The following is a 7,613-nucleotide window of genomic DNA, read 5'->3' as shown; positions in this document are numbered from 1 at the left end:
GCAGAAGTTACCAGCAGACAGAGAAACAGACCAGCAGACAGGCTTACAGCTGTCTGACCATTACATCCATACCTAGTCAGTTACCAGAGAGGGGAGTACCAACCTCTGGGTTTTCAAAGCTGGGGGGCTCAATGGCTGCCTAGAGTCTCAACTGGCCAAATCACACAACTCTTCCCAAAGTGAGCCCCAAAACAAAACCTCACCTCAGGGTTTATATAGCCTTCTCCTGGCTCAGAGAATGTAACAACCCTCTTGACCCCACTGCCCAATCACAAACCAACAAGGTGTGGGCATTCCTGAAAAACAAGCCTCCTGCCACAGGCTCCATGTGACCACATTCAGCCTATTAGGGGGCAAAGTATATTTTCAAATCAAGGAAGGTTCTCAGAGTTACTTAAGCCTATCAAAGGACCTAGGGGCAGGGAAGATCTTCAGATTCCCATTCCCATAACAAGCCTCCAGGCAGAGGCTCACTGGACCCAAGTGAGGGATCACTGGAGCAGGAATTAAGGCAGTGCCTTAAACTGCATGCAGACAAACAGAAATAGCATATAAGCAAATATGTTTTTTGCTGTGGGCCCACACAAATGCACAATTTAGTGAGAACTTTGCCATTGGTTGTGTGGTACACACCATTGTGAAAACACACAATCATGTTTCTTGCAAATTACGAGGATTTGTGACCCTTTTGAAAGAAATACAGCCCCCTCCAGCTAGGTGGCACAGTGAATGAAGCACTGATCCTGTACTGAGGAGGTCCTGAGTTCAAATCTACCTTCAGATACTTGACATTTGACACTTACTTGGATAAGTCACTTAACCCTGATTGCTTCATTGGGGAAAAAAAGAAAAAAATACGGACTACTTTATGAGGAAAGAAAAAGAACTTTGCATCCAAAAGATATTACTTTATACAGTAATATTTATATTAAAACATTATAAATACTTATAACATTTTTAATGAATTTGGAAAATACAAATAGATGAGCTAAACATTTCTAGGTAGAGCAAAGAAACAAAAAAGACAAGGAAAATCCTGGTCATAAACAGGTAGCATCTCTTTCCTTGACTTCACTGTATTAACTCTGCCTTCCTCCCTATGTCAGACTTGTTTCAGCTATTTTAAGTAGAAAGCCTTATTGTTTCAATATTAGGTTAACACTGCTTTACTATTCACTAAGTTATAGCCAGAGGGCCAAGAGCTGCCTGATCAGACTTTTTTCTCCCTTGGTTCTCCCACTAACTAGTTTCTTCTCTAAGTTGACTTTCTATATATAACCTCCCCCTTCCTTGGAACAGCCTGAAGCAACCTTCCTTCTCCTCTGATGCTCACAGCATGTCAGAGCTAGAAGGGACCTCAATGGTCAGTCAGCCAATGCCCTACCTGAACCCCTTTTGTTTTATAGATGAGGGAACAGATTTGCCCAAGGTCACCCAAAGAGCTTGTGTCAGGCCCAGGATTAGAACTAAGGCCAAGTGTGTAGACTCTGAGTCCCAAGTTTTTTCCTATTACTTAAGCTAGTATAGAGAGTCCTCTGACCATTTTATCATATATTTAGATCTAGAAGGGCCCTCAGAGGCCATCTAGCCCAATAGGAAAATAAGACTTAGAGAGTTGTCCAAGGATGTGCAGGTAGTAAGTGGCAAGGCCCACTGACTCCAAACACACCATTCTTCCTACTGCGTGACACTGCCTTCTGTTATTCTCTCTCCACTGTTTCATGGTTGGTGTTGTGTAAATGATTCAGTAGGACTCAACATCCTGCCCTTTTAAAGGGTCCAGATGATTCTTTAGTAAAACCTTCATAGGTCAAATGCAATTAAAACATTTAACATATTTGTTGTCATTCAGCCATTTTCAGTCGAGTCCAACTCTCTGTGACACCATTTAGAGTTTTCTTGGCAAAGATGCTGAAGTGGTTTGCCATTTCCTTCTCCAGCTCATTTTACAGATGAGAAAACTGAGGCAAATAGGGTTAAGTGACTTGCCCAGGGTCACACAGTTAGTAAGAGTCTGAGGCCAGATTTGAACTCAGATATTCCTGACTCTGGGCCCAGTGCTCTATCCACTGTACCACTTAACTGCCCTTAAACACAGCTATTATCAGCTAAAGTAGAATCTTCACTCAGATTGATATGTGACCTCAGTCTTCTCTAGACTCATCACTGAGTTCTGCAAAACTGAACTCATCATTTCCCCTAAATATTCCCTTCTTTCTAACTTCTCTATTACTGTTATAGGTACACCGCTGTCCCACCTACCCAGGTTCCCAACTTAGATGAAATCCTCAGTGCCTCACCTTCTCTCACCCCCTAGATCTGATCTATTGCCAACACCTAGAGATTTTACCATAATAACTTCCCTAGAACATGATCCCTTCTTTGCCTGATGAAGTCACCACCCTGGTACAGGCTTTTATCAGCTGTCTTTTGCCTTTCTTTGTAGCATCAGTTCTTTGCACAGTGTGCAGCCCATAGCAGGTGCTTACTGACTGACTGCTAATTGACTAACCTGTAAGCTACAGGGATAGAATGAAGCATAGAGCAAGCATGGCAGATATGTTGGCTTACTTTGCTTGACTACAATTCCCTATTACAAAGGAGGATTTGGGTAGGGGGAGGGGAGCATTACTGGGAAGTGACACAGATGTTTTTCAATGTAGCAGTAAAACATTTATCTTTTAAAAATCTATATTTGCCTATGTGTCTTTTTTAATTAACTTTTTTTGATGAACAAAAGCGTATTGTCTCTTCCTGTTACCTCCTCCCTTCTAGTGGGAAAAAAGAAAGAAAAAGCCCTTGTGCCAAATATTCAGTCTAGCAAAATAAATTCCCACATTGGCTTTCTCAAAAGAAGAAAAAAACACCATATGTCTCATTCTGTACCCTGTGTCCATCACCTTTCTGTCAAGAGGTAGACAGGATGTTCTATCATCAATTCACTGGAATCACGGCTGCTTCATTGCATTGATCAGAGTTCAATTTAAAGCTTTTAAAGTTGATTATTTTTCCAGTGTTGTAATTTCTACATGTTATTTTGAGAGCACAAAAACAAAGAATTCTGGAGAGTCTTCCTCTGGCATTCTTTATAATATTTCATCATCTGTTGACTGGTAAAAGATTCCTAGAGGACTGAAATCACAATCCGAAAGCAGGATTGCAGAATTTAGAGTCAGAAGTGACCTCATGGGCCTCCTAACTCAACCCAAATCCAGGAAGAAGCCCCACTACAATACATATAACACAATACATGTAAAAAGTGGGCATCCATGGGGAGGCTAGGTGGTGCAGTGAATAGAGCACCAGCCCTGGAGTCAGGAGGACCTGAGTTCAAATCCAGCCTCAGACACTTAACACTTAGTAGCCATGTGACCTTGGGCAAGTCACTTAACCCCAATTGCCCTCCAAAAAGAAAAAAAAGTGGGCATCCAACCCACTTTTGAAGACTTGTAGCAAGGCGGACCCATCACCTCCTGGGGGTGTTAGACAGTTCTAGTTGTGAGAAAGTTTTTCCTGATATCAAACCAAAACTTGCTTCACTTCCCACCCCTTGTTCCAGATTTTGCCCAATAGAGCCAACATTAACAAGACTAATCCCTCTCTGACACTACAGATCTTCAAAAAGTTGAAGACAAAATTGTGGCCCCTGCTAAACATCACTTCTTAAATTGATCTTTTTCTTTATGAAAATTCAAGGGCCTTCAGGATCTTAGTTGCTCTCCTCTGGATTCTCTTCAGAGTTCAGATCCCTTATTCCATCCTCAACACAGCCATGTTATAACAAACTTATTTATACAGGGCTGATCTTGAGTAGAGCATTGAATGAATTCTAATTAATTTAAAAGTCTAATTGACTATAAATGCTCCATGAAGGCAGGAGCTGTCTCATCAAAACCTTGCTTCTCTCACCTCACTCCCAGCCTGGCAAAGGACCCAGCACACAGTAGGAGCTTAACTCTTTACTGAACTGAAATGTCTAAAGTGAACTGTTTCTATAAATGGATTCCCAATGTTCAATAAGTCAGAAATACACTTATTGCCAAAATTATACTAAACTTTTGTGAGGACAAAAGATTATATTTGTTTTGCTCAGCCCCAAAGGACAGAACTAGGACTAGTGAGCAAGAGAAAGATTTTGACTCAAAATAAGAAGAAAAATGAAATAATGTGGAATAATCTGCAAAAGTGGAATAATCCGAAAGTGATATGGACTAAGTGAACAAGCTTTGAGTTCTCCCTCAGCAGTTCAAGTAGAGGCCAGATGCCCACTTGACAGGGTTGCTAGATAGGATTCCTGCTACCAGACCTCTGATGTCCTTTTTAGCTCAAAGAGTCTATTATCTTATTATCTTTTGCTGACGATGAATCAGAAAAATTTAAAAGATACTAAACCAAAACTGTCTTGAAAGTATTTGAAGGATTTGTTTTTGTTTTTTTTTTTGCTTTTTGGAGGGCAATTGGGGTTAAGTGACTTGCCCAAAGTCACACAGCTAGTGTGCCAAGTGTCTGAGGTCGGATTTGAACTCAGGTCTTCCTAACTCCAGGTCTGGTGCTCTATTCACTGTGCCTCCTAGCCACCCCAAGATGTTGTTTTAGAAGAGGAATTAAATTTATTCTTCTTTACTCCAAAGGGCAGAACAAAAAAGCAACAAATAAAAATTGGGAGGAGAACAAACCTAAAACAGAAAACTGCCCTCTCTCGGAATGGAGGAACCCCCTTGCCCTTCCTAGAGTTGACCCAATTTGACTCTTCCTTTGTCGGAACTTGTCGGAAAAATCAAGTTCCCACCCCCCTTACTTCAGATAAAGTCAGATGGAAATCCAGAACAAAAGAGATAAACAGAAAAGAAAAGCTATTCAACAATTAGAGTTATCTGCAAATAGAAAGGGTTGACTTGAGGGATGGTGGATTTCCCATTATCAGGCATCTTCAGGCAAAAGCTGGATGACCACCTGTCAGACAGCAACTAGGTGACCTTGCCTTATAGAGGGGATTCTTCTTCAGATACAGATTGGATTCTCTATCCTCTGGAGTCTCTTCCAATTGTGATCCTGTGGTTCAAGCATCAATTTTTATTGTACAAGACTATGGGGAAAACCTGGTTATTGGACTTTTCTCCGAGTCGGATTCTAGATAACCTGGAGCATCCTGAATTTAAAACAGGACCTATTTGAATTCTGTCATGAGGAATGAGGCAGCCAGGATACTCTCAGTGCTTCCATGATTACCAAAAGCAGCCTGGCCTTGGGTTTGGAGTGAATTTCTCAGGGCAGCACATCTTGTTTCTTTACTGTGCAAACCCGGAGGTCTCTGGTGGCATCTATCACAACTGTGAAGACAGTGCCTATGGTATAGAGAGCTTATGATCTCTGCACTTCTGTACCCACCCCCTAGACATAATTGTTTCACTTCTCCTAACAACATTGCCTTCTCCTCTGCTTTATTGAATTTCTGGATACCATCAAGGCTGAGTTCATGTCCTAGTAATAATGGCACCTACCTCCCAAGGTTGTTACAAGGATTAAATGAGATAATAATTGTAAAGTTCTTAGCACAGTGTCTGGCACATAGTCAGTGTCATATAAATGTTAGTTATTACCATCATCACCATCAACATCATCGCAGGAATTTTTCCTTATTTCATCTAGATGCTAGTGTACTTTCCCTTCACAGATAAGATAGATAATAACTAACATTTATATAGTGCTTTAAGGTTAGCAAAATGCTTTACAAATATTTCCTCATTTTATCTTCACAACAACCCTGAGGGGTATGGGAGGTATTTACAGATGAGGACACTGAGGCAGACAGTGATTAAGTGATTTGGTCACACAGTTAATAAGTGTCCGAGGCAGGATTCTAACTTAGGTCTTCCTGACTCAAAGTTCAGCACTCTATTCACTGCACCATTGAGAGAGACAGATAGACAGCAGACATTGGATGGATGGACAGATGGACGGGTGGACGGATGGATGGACAGACAGACAAATAGACTTATCTATTTACCTTTTGAATTCCCTCCCACCCCCCAAGTAAAATGTAAGCAACTTGAGGGCTGGGACCATTGTGTTTTCATCCTCAACATTTAGGACAAACTTGAGTAAATTGTTAACTTGGATTGGATTGGAGTAGCCTGAAACCACCAAGTTTTTCCAGAAACTATCTCAAAATTCCTCAGACATGAACCTAGGCAGCACAGAGAACTGTGAAATGCCAGATATTTCCTTACCTTCCTACTCCAGGCTCCAGAAGCAGGTAAGGAAAGGGCCAGCAGGGGCTAGTAACCCACAGGAGAGGGGCACCAGATGGGAGGGTATGGCAAATGTGACCCAGTATAAAAGAGATCATAATTTTCATTACATAACTGCTCTTCTTAAAAATATTCAGTAGCTCACTATCACCTATTGGGTCCACGTTCCTTAGTTGGGCATTCAAGGTCCTCCACAATCTGCTCCCAACCTACTTTTCTAGCATGCTCTGCTTTATTTCCTATATACTCCTGCCAAATTGGACTACTTGTCATTCCTGGAGCCCATCCTGCCCTTTTCCACCTTAAATTTTCTATATAGTTATATATTTATATATATGTTATATATATTTACATATGTTATATACCTATATTCCACCATTTATTTGCTCTACAGTCTCCTGTGCCTGAAATGTACTTCCCATGCATTGAATGTACTTCAGCATCTGTCCATATTGAAATCCTACTGACCCTTCAGGATCCAATTCAAATGCTGCCTCCTCCATGATGCCTTCTTGGATCCCTTCTTCATCCCAAACCAGAAGTGATCTCTCCCTTTCCTGATCTCCCATATCACTTTGTCCAAACCTCTCTGACCACATTTATTTTATTTGGCATTACAGTTATCTATAGATCTGGTTTCAATCAATCCGCAAGCATGTATTAAGAACCTATCATATGCCAGACGCTGTACTAGATGCTAGGGATACAAGGACAAAAGAGAGGCAAGTGCCTGCCCTCAGCAGGCTTGCATTCTTGCACTCTGTACATGAGGACACAACATGTACAGTATAGTACTGTACATATACAGAATAAAGTATGGGGTCGTTTTTTCAGGAAGGTCCCCAGTAAAGGGTAAGCTCTTGGAGAATTAGGATGGTCTTAGTCATCCTGGTAGCGCCTTCAGTGAGTAGCACAATATCGTTAACATAACAAGCGCTTAATGTGTGTGAATTAATTTGAATTATATTGGATTGGATTGGATTGGATTGGACCAGCCTGAGCGGAATGATGGTGATTTCCAAGGAAAGGTCTGTTCTCCATCTGCTCCGACCCTGCTGTCCCCCCGAGCAGATGTCCCCACAGTGGGCACCACCCTCCCCCAGGAAGGGCAAACAACGGGACGTCAGGGCCTGAAGAGCCGCCTTCCAGCCCACGGATGGCCAGGAGCTGCTTGCAAACGGGAGCTCATTCATGCATCGGCTCCCCCATCCCCCGAGCCCGCTGCCTGGGCGGCTTCCAAGAGAGCCTCGCTTTAGACTCGGCCTCCCAGAATACATTCCGAGACGCAGCTGAAGACAAGAATGCGACTGTGTGTGTGTGTGTGTGTGTGTGTGTGTGTGTGTGTGTGTGTGTGTGTGTGTG

Source organism: Petaurus breviceps, unplaced genomic scaffold (genome assembly GCF_028583685.1).
Source record: "Petaurus breviceps papuanus isolate PSGF00001 unplaced genomic scaffold, PetGlider_PUasm1.0 90740, whole genome shotgun sequence".
Classification (NCBI taxonomy): domain Eukaryota; kingdom Metazoa; phylum Chordata; class Mammalia; order Diprotodontia; family Petauridae; genus Petaurus; species Petaurus breviceps.
The sequence above is the reverse complement of the archived record's forward strand: the minus strand, read 5'-3'. Positions refer to the sequence as shown.